Genomic DNA, 10,238 nt, shown 5'->3' with positions numbered 1-10,238 from the left:
CGATTGAGGAGGAGTTGGCTTGGCTGGCGGAAAATAGTGAGACGGCGCTGGGCCTGAAGTTTTAAAAGTTTTATTTTTAAATAAATTTTGGGAGGATAATTTGACAGCTGGTTTTTTTGAATTGGGCCACTTGGCAAGAAGAGGGAGAGTTAGAAAAGGAGAAGGGTGTTGGCTTTCTATGAAAGTGACACCTAGCATGATGGATTTATTTTATTGTTTTTCCCCTCCATGAGCCACCGGTCCACTTTTTCTTCCATTTTGGGTTCCTTGGTGAGAACAGCCAGAAGAGAGAGGGAGAGACAGAAAAAGGGGTGGTTTGCTGGCCTTTTAAGAGTTTGACACCTAGCCACTTGTTTCCTTAGTTTATTATTTTCCTGTGCATTAGAACCGGTTCCTCTTAGCTGCCGTTTAATTCTTTAGTGAGAACAGAAAGAATAGAGAGGGAAAGAGAGGGAGAAGGAAGAATTTTCAAGCCAAAAACAAGAAAAATCGGTTGAAAAAGAGGATGATTTATTTTGAAGGAAGGCTGCTGGCGGTGGGAAAGGAAAGAAGCCGGTTTTTGCTTTGTGGCAAGATTTTTGACCACTTGAGATAAGGATTCAAATCTCTAAACTGAATTTAAATTAAAGCACGATTGATTTTCATCAGAGTTGAGATTTTGGTGGGATGGCTTAGAGATCTTAAAATCGAATTAGAAGAGGAAGTTGCTATTCTTCCTTTCCAGAAAAACATCTTGGCTATGTTAGCAAATAAGTTGGAATTTGCGTATGATTGAGCATAAGATGGATTTTGAAGAGTAAAATATAGTAAAAAAACTGAAATTTATTGAGTTTTGTTGAGGTTTAGCTGAACTTAAATTAAGGCAAGCTAAATAAAATAAAAGTAAAAGATTTAGAAAGGTTAAAGAGTAAGCTTAAAGCAAAGCAAGCATGGAAGCAAAGTATGTATCTTATATTCAGGTGCTGTGGTGTTATATTAATGTAAGTGTACAGTATATTGTAATGAATGAAATTATGAGGGTACTTCTTAAATTATGTCAAACAAATTGAACTTTGGATGATTGTTTTCAGATTTAATGTTTTGATGAATTGAATTAGGAATTGAGATTTGAATTAAAAAGGGTATTTTGATGGCCTTTCATGCTTCTGAAATTCTTAAAATAATTCATCAACTGAATTAGAATTTTGATTTGGTAGAAGTTAAAATAGTTTATGAAGGGAAAATGCATTCGAAATAGTTAGAAAGTGCTGAGTTATATTGGGGTTTGGTTAAATCCAGACTAAAGCAATTAAGATAGAATGAAGATAAGCCATAGAAGGGATAAGAAGCAAGCTTAAAAATAAAGGTAAGAGTTAGAAAGGATAAAGAATGAGCTTAAAAGTAAAGCATGCATTTCATATTCATGCATCATGTAGTTGGTGTTAATATGTATGTGTACCCATTTGATAGAAGAGGAAGAAGCTCAAGAAGTGCTTTGGGTGAGTCAAGCACCAAGATTAAAGGTATTGCAATGGCTAGGTGGTTGAAGGTGAGTGGATTTCTATTTAACTTTGGCATTTTTTTAATAGCATTTTGCTATGAAAGTAACTATCTCTGCAAAAGAAATTATATTCTGTTATTCTAAAGTTTAGATATGTTGTGCAAGCATAGAAACAAGAAGAGATCTTTATTAAAATATTGCTTAAAAATACATATATGTATGTGTGTATTTGACTGGGACATCATTGCATTTTGGCTTGAAATTGTGTTTTTGAAACAGCTTATTAGCCTTTAAGAATTTATTGAGCTTTCTTTTGAAAGAATGCAAAGCATCAGCATATCATACGGCATAAATCAGCCGGCACCTCCTTGCGAACCAGAATACCCGTTGGGGCTTATCAAATATATCGTATCACTACTATGGTAGGGGTGCACTGTGGGATAGTCAACGGTAGCCCAATCAATATCTTCTTGCGAAATATTATGTCCAGTGGAATTCAGTAGTATCAGATGCACCGTTTCGACTACCATGGTAGGAGTGCGCTGTGGGATAGTTGACGGTAGTCCAGCAGTATTATTCATTTTATGGTATTTTTTTGAAAGTTTTGACAGCTTAACAATAGCATGCGGATAAACTATATTCAGCTTTATGGTTAAACTTTTCTGGGTTTATTAAAGTTTCGATAGTTTCAGCCTTATATGTATTGTATTCAGTTTTACAGTTGAGCTTTCCTGTTTCTCTATTGTTGGATGGTTTATTCACTCACTGGGACTTAGGTCTCACCCCCTCTTCACCTTTCTTCCATTTCAGGAGTTGGAGCAGTTCAGCCAGCTTTAGTAGTTCAGCATCAGCATGCTCATCAACACTCACACTAGAAAAAGGTTGGCTATATTAGCTAGTATTGGAAGTATATCCTTAAAGGCATATGCTAACCATTTAGCTATTGAAAGGAATACTTTAAGGGAGTATTTGATTGGAGGGAATGGGGGTCTGGAATCAGAATTGGAATGGGTGACTCCCATTCTAACCATTTGATTGGGAGGAGTCCCATTCCGATTTCAATTCCGATTCCAGGATGGAATGAGAATGGGTCAATTTATATAGAACTCAATCCCTACTCTCCTCTATAGATTCAATTTTTCATTCCAATTTCGATTCTGATTCCGATTTCGATCACGAACCAAATACTTCGAAAGATTTGGCCATTCCGATTCCGAAGTCAAGCCATTCCCATTCTCATTTTGGTTCCAGTTACAAACCAAATGATGCGAAAATTTAGTGCAGGGGCAAAATGGTAATTTTAAATTTTTTTCAAAATTACTATTTTACAGCGAAATTATTAATTAATCTCATTAATTAATACTAATTAACCCTACACTAGGATCTAAATATGATACAACAGCATGCATTTAAATTTGAAATTCAAATTTGAATCAGTAAACGTTTTACAGTACTGTGTTCAGAACACATCACCTTTTGCGGGTAGTCGATCACCGCAATCTGATCACCGTCGGAGGACTCTGATCGTCATGTCACAGCCACACAAATATCTGGCCTCTGCGGATCATCCACATGAAGCTCCCGTCTGATCAGCTCCTCACGAATGCTAGTTCGTGATTTCACCCTTTTGATGACAGATGTTGATCGAACTCCTTCGATCGATGTGTGCCGACTTCTCGGATGCTTCGGATCGTCTGCACAGTTGCTTGAGAGGCTGATGGATCTCTCACTAAAATTTGGTGGACTCACGACACTCGTGGCACACCAATCTCACTTCCCGAACCCTAGGTAAAAACCCTAGGGTACACACCAAAAACCCTGCGCCCAATTTTCTCTCTTTTCTTTCTTTTTCTCTCGGAAGGTTTTGGACCTTCACCTTACGCAGAAGCCTTCCTCACGCCCCAAAGTTTCTCTCCTAAAATTTTTACGCACGTCTCACCTTTCTCCTCTTTTTAAAACAACGTCGAACGTGTCTTATCCGCGTGAGAGGATAAAGACAAGAGGTTACACATTTGAATTCAAATTAAATTTGAATTCAAACAAAAACCAACTTATCCCTATTCTTTTGGGTGTGAGAAGAGAAAGGGCGTGGCTCTTTGTGCGTAGAAAATGTTTCACGAGAAACCTTTTCTCGTGTAAGTAATGTGGCGCACAAAATGGATAAGGATGAAAGGGCAAGTGATAAGTTATCCATTCAAATTCAAACATGCTTTGAATTTGAATGGCTAACTAATTATTTTATCCATCCATATGACGCACAAATGAGGGCGTGGGGAAGGGTTTTGCGTGAGAAAAATTTCACGAGAAGTTTTTTCTCGTGAATACAAATGGGTGCAAGGAAGTTGGGTGTCGCAGGGAATTTAAAACAAGGTGGTTTGATTCAAATTGAGCCAACCTAGTTTAAAATAGGTTAAGCACAATTAAACCAGATTAAACCCAACATAATTAGACTTAATTAGGCTCAATAAAATCCTAATCAAATTTGGAATTAACTAAACCTAACCCCTGATCAAATCAGGGACTAAACCACCTTAGCGATTAGGTCAACATTTAACCTAATCGGGTCAATCCAAACTGAATCCAATTCAATTTGGACTTGATCCAAAAATAATTACTCAATCAAATTGAGTTAATTAGTGATTAAATCACTAATTAAATCTCTCATAAATATTGAGTCCAAATCCGATGGGCAATCAGGCATCAGAGACCATCGATATGAAACCCTGATCAAAGAGTTCAAATTTCAAATTCAAAATTTGAAATTCAAAAGTTTGACCCCGATACCCAAAATGTGTGGAACTCATGATTAGAGAATCTTAATTCTCAATCATAAAGTTCCAAATAGATAAGACTCATAATCAGCCATCAGATCAGAATGGAACCTCTAATGTGTGTGACCCCGCAGGTTCGAACCTAAACCGGCAGCACAGGAACCAATTCCTGTACTAATCGAAGTGACCATCTAGCAATGGTACCCGACGACCGGATAGATCGAATAATCGCAATCGCAACATTCAGAACCTACGTGAATATGGTTACCGTATAATTCATCCCTTTTGACCCCTGTGTTTAGGACGACTCAGGGTTAAACTGTCAACCCTGATGATATCATCCGAATCGTGCTCAACTCAATTAGTCCTGTGACTCCTCACTAGGACTACCCTGGCCAAGGTTTTGCTAAATTGAAACACGACTGTACATAGCTCCTAAACTGAAGTGGTCAATCCCATCTTGACACACGCACCGACAAGTCAAGTACTTGACTACACCCAGCAGCTTTTCGTCACTGAATTAGAAATTCAGGTAGTCCAGTGCCTAAGTGCAGTGAGTTGCCTGCAAGTCACTGTGGCGGTCTCAGGTCGGAGGGACATTTATACCCATATCCCATCGGAGCAAATCTTGACAGCAGAAATAGCTCCGGAGTTGGTCACGTTCAGTGCAGATGTACCATTACATCTCACCTGTATGTCATACCAGTGTCTCCACACTCTTTGGTTATGAGGACAACCAACCCATATGGCACACAACGACCTATGCTCGATAAATATTGTCGTCTTTGGTAACAACGTATCATTTGGTCGCGAACATGTTTAAGGACTAAGCAACAAATCCTCCTTTGTCGAGTCTAAATAGTCCTAAGGACTTCACCACAACACAGGAGTTCATTAGAAGATGAAACATTTGTGATGAAAAAAAAATATCAAAATAACTTTTATTTATTTATAATTCATGTACTAATACAAAAAGGAGCACAACCGTCAACAGGCTGACGATTGGCTTTGGGACACTATTCCCAACAATCTCCCACTTGGCCTAAAGCCTATCGGTGCAGTATCTAATACCCATCTTCGACTTGTAGTCGTTGAACTCCTTCACCGCAATGGCTTTAGTGAATGGGTCGGCCAGGTTCTCCTTCCCATCGATCTTCTAAAGGTCGACGTCACCTCGATCCACGATCTCCCAGATGAGATGGTAGCGGCGCAGAATATGCTTCGTTCGCTGGTGTGCCTTTGGTTCCTTCGCCTGAGCAATGACTCCAGAGCTGTCGCAGTAGAGCAGAACTGGACCAACAAGGGAGGGTGCTACTCCGAGCTCGATGATGAATTTTCTCAGCCACCGCTTCTTTGGCAGCATCTGATGCAGCAATATACTCCGCCTCGCATACTGAATCAGCTACAGTGTACTGCTTGAAACTCTTCCAGCAGACAACCCCACCATTAAGGGTAAAAATAAATCCTGACACACTCTTGCTATCATCGCGATCAGACTGGAAACTAGAGTCTGTAAACCCTATAAGTCTCAAGTCCGATTCACCATATATAAGCCACTGGTCCTTAGTATTTCTTAAATACTTCAGGATGGTTTTAACAACCTTCCAGTGATTCTCTTCTGGATCAGATTGGTATCTACTCACTACCCCTAGTGAGTATGCCACATCTGGTCGTGTACATGTCATGGCGTACATGATAGATCTCACTGCCGAAGCATATGGAATCCTACCCATACGCTCTCTCTCTTGAGGTGTTGTCGGACAATCCCTCTTCGAGAGAGAAATTCCATGACCTATCGGTAGATAGCCTTTCTTGAAATTTTTCATGCTGAACCTTTTCAGTATAGTATCAATGTACGTGGACTGGGATAAGTCAAGCAACTTTTTGGATCTATCCCTATAGATCCTCATCCCTAGGATGTAGGAAGCTTCTCCCAGATCCTTCATGGAGAACTGTGACGATAGCCAAATCTTTATTCCCTGTAATGCAGGGACATCATTCTCGATTAAGAGAATGTCATCCACATACAATACAAAAAATACTACTACTGGACCATTAGCCCACTTATAAATGCAGGGCTCTTCTCCGTTCTTAACGAAGCCATACGTTTTGATCATCCTATCAAAACGTATGTTCCAACTCCGAGATGCCTGCTTAAGTCCATAAATGAACCTCTGTAGCTTGCACACCTTGGACTCATCTGTGGATGTGAACCCTTCAGGTTGTATCATATACACCTCTTCGTCCAGCTCTCCGTTTAGGAAAGCTGTCTTCACATCCATCTGCCAGATTTCATAGTCCAGATGGGCAGCTATCGCAAGCATAATCCGAATGGATTTGAGCATTGTCACAGGAGAAAACGTCTCGTCATAGTCTATACCATAACGTTGACGATATCCCTTGGCAACCAGATGGGCTTTATAGGTCTCCACCTTTCCGTCTGCGCCCCTCTTCCTTTTGAAGACCCACTTACACCCTATGGGTTTTACTCCTTCAGGTGGGTCAACCAATGTCCACACATCGTTGACCTTCATGGACTCTATTTCGGATTTCATGGCCTCTAGCCATTTCTCAGAGTCAGGTCTCTGCATTGCATCCATGTAGGTGATCGGATCCTCATCGTTTTCATCAAATTCGACAGGATCACCATCTCGGACCAAGAAACCATAGTATCTGTCCGGTTGATGTGGTACTCTACCAGACCGCCTTAAGGGTGCATAATCAATGGGCTCCGGATCTGATCTAATCAAATCCGGTTCAGGTTCAGTAATATGTGTCGATTTTTCCACCTGTCAAACTTCATCAAGTTCGACTTTAGAGGCAACAGTTCCTTCACTAAGGAACTCCTTTTCTAAAAAGATTACCTTAAGGCTGACAAACACCTTTTGCTCATCAGCAAGGTAGAAATAATACCCTTTGGTCTCTTTTGGGTACCCTATAAAATTACACTTGTCAGACCTAGGTCCAAGCTTGTCTGTAATTAAACATTTAACATAAGCCGGACACCCCCAAATCTTAAGGTGCGAGAGTACTGGCTTACGTCCTATCCATATCTCATATGGCGTTTTGGCTACAGACTTACTTGAAACTCTATTTAGAAGGTAACAAGCCGATTCGAGCGCATATCTCCAGAGGAAGATCGGCAAACCAGCAAACCCCATCATGGATCGAACCATGTCTAACAGGGTCCGATTCCTCCTTTCAGACACACCATTATGCTGTGGTGTTCCAGGAGGAGTCCACTGAGAGAGAATCCCATTCTCCCCTAGATACGTCAGAAACTCATTGAAAAGGTATTCACCTCCTCGATCAGATCAAAGAGTTTTAATACACTTCCCAGTTTGTTTTTCTACCTCATTTCAGAATAGTTTGAACATTTCAAATGATTCCGACTTATGCTTCATTAAATAGACATATCCATACCTAGATAGGTCGTCTGTGAAGGTTATGAAGTAGAAAAATCCACCTCTTGCACTTGAGCTCATGGATCCACATACATCAGAATGTACCAGACCTAAGAGTTCACTGGCTCGCTCACCTTTTTCAGTAAAAGATGACTTGGTCATCTTCCCAAGAAGACAGGACTCACAGGTTGGAAGTGATTCACAATCACTAACTTCAAGAATTCCTTCTTGAGCCAACTTGTTTATCATGTTCTTATTGATATGACCTAGCCTACAGTGCCAAAGGTAGACTTCTGACACATTATCTATTCTAGAGCGTTTACCGAATTTTTGAACCACATTAACAGGCTGTGATAGTAAGTAAATTCTATTATTTAATTGTCCAACAAATATTGTAACATCATTCAAAATGGTATTGCAAATATTTTTTTTTATTAAAAAATCATAACCGTACATGGCCAAAAGGCCCACAGAAATAATATTTAATAAAAAATTTGGATAATAGTGACATGCACTCAGAATTACATTACGAGAATTGATTACAAGACTCGTGATTCCTAAAGCTAGAACTGGAACTTTGCTTCCATCTCCAACATTCAGGAACCTCTCACCTTCATCAAATCTCCTACTGACCTGCAGACCCTGCATCGAATTACAAATATGATAAGGGCTTCGGTATCCAATACCCAGGCAGTAGTATCACAAATCGAAAAGTTGCAAGGAGTTATCATATAATTATCTTGCTTCTTCTTTGGCCTGTTCGGGTCTAGGGAGGCAATGTATTGAGGACAGTTCCTCTTCCAATGCCCGTGCTTCTTGCAAAAGAAGCACTCCACCTGGCTCTAGTCGTGCTTGCGCTTCTTGGTCTGACCCCGTGCTACTGTCCCAGCATGAGATTGCACCTTCTTATTTTTCTTCTTCTTGTTCTTCTTCCTCTTTCCAAAGGGTTGACGACGAGAAGAAGACCCTCCCACTACATTCACCGACTCCTTATGGAGTTGGTGATCCTTCTCAAAGTTCTGCAGCAACCCCAACAATCCGTGGTAGTTTACTGCAGGCTTTGTCATTCGAAAATGAGTAAGGAATGGGAGGAAGGACTTGGGCAAGGAATTAAGGATCGCATCCTTACCGAGCTGCTCGTGCAGAGGAAAGTCCAATTTGCTTAGGCGCTCAATCATCTCGATCATGTACAGTACATGATCAGTGACTGAGGCCCCATCCCTCATCCGAGCATTGAAAATGGCACAACTAGTTTTGTGCCTTTCAACATCGTCAGGCGTGCCAAAGGAGTTGTTCAACATTTGAAGCATCTCCTGTGGCTGGGCGTTCTCAAACCTTCGGCTGAACTCGTCATTCATTGTTGCCAGCATAATACATCGAACGGTGGTGCGGTCATTGAGCCACTTCAAGTAAGTGTCTCGGATCGCCTTACTAGCGTTCGGAGCTGGCTCCTCAGGTGCTGGATCCGTTACTACATAAAGGATCCGCTCATGCTCAAGGACGATTTTCAATTTTCGATACCAGCTATCAAAATTGGGTCCCATGAGCTTGTCATTATCTAATAATGACCGGAGCGACAGGGTAGTGGCCATAGCTGCTTAAAGGAAAATGAGACCTCTATTAGTACATAAATTAATACTAAAGACTTGGATTTTAGTCTAAAATTTTTTTCAATATTTTTACGAACTGGTAGCCTCATCCTTCAATTCGAGGAATTACTTTAATTCCTTAATGGGTACTAGAATCCACACAGACTACACACGAGCCCAACTTTGGTTGGTCAACCCATGTGCATCTATGGGTAAGTTCTTAACCAGTTGTTTCTCTAAACAACTTCTAGTAATTGATTTTGCCCCAGAACCTAATCAGTAGGCTTTGGCCTCCACTGAAAAGATCTGGTTAGGTCCAACCATTAACATGACTTAATTTAGTGAATCGGACCAATAAATGATCAGGCCCGACTTTGGCCGGCCAACCTAACCACCATCAGAAAGACTCAATCAAATTATCATATTATGAATAATAATTCCATTAGCCAATGAGCACCAGGCCTTTGGGCCTCCAATGATCATTGAACTAATGGACTCATTATCACTCACTTAATGGGAGGCTATGACTTAGTTATCATTATAACTTAATCATTTTAGGGACCTAATAATTTTGAGGATTTTATTAAAGAATAGTAGAGAAGAAATCATCCAGCCAATTTCAATCCTCCCACTGACTTCATCAAGTCAGATTAAAAAAGGATTTAATTAAAGCTGGCATTAGGAGCACCTAAATCAGTCACACTGATTTACCTAATGACATGGGTGAGCTCTAATCACCAAGTGATCTAATCAAAATCTAACTTACCAGATTGGCTAGGTAAGTGAGATCAGTGGTGGGGATTTGCCATTAACTCGTCAATGATCGAATCAATGCGAGTAGCTCCCGCTTAAGAACCACTGGTCAAAACTGCCGAACTTACCTTAGACACCAACCGGTTCATTAGTTTTAATTTTGATCAACTTAGTAAATAGGGCTCCACCGCGTAGCCATGAATTAAGTCCATCTTGGTCTAGTTAAAGATATGGAACCCAT

General features: G+C 40.3%; 1 protein-coding gene across 2 annotated transcripts in view; it reads left to right on the top strand.

Moving 5' to 3' along the window:
• The first annotated feature begins 423 nt into the window (after positions 1-423).
• Positions 424-10,238, top strand: part of LOC105060956 (UDP-rhamnose/UDP-galactose transporter 2) — a 66,393-nt gene continuing 56,578 nt past the window's right edge. Inside the window, exons 1-2 of one of the 2 annotated variants that reach the window (XM_073247602.1) lie at positions 424-1,528; positions 2,291-2,361. The gene's annotated coding sequence lies outside the window, so the exon portion shown is untranslated. The remainder of the gene's footprint in view (positions 1,529-2,290; positions 2,362-10,238) is intronic. The other variant, XM_073247604.1, reaches the window with a different exon arrangement.

The sequence above is a fragment of the Elaeis guineensis genome, chromosome 13 (genome assembly GCF_000442705.2).
Source record: "Elaeis guineensis isolate ETL-2024a chromosome 13, EG11, whole genome shotgun sequence".
Classification (NCBI taxonomy): Eukaryota; Viridiplantae; Streptophyta; class Magnoliopsida; order Arecales; family Arecaceae; genus Elaeis; species Elaeis guineensis.
Note: the sequence above shows the minus strand (reverse complement) of the source record. Positions and strands in the feature narration are given on the sequence as shown.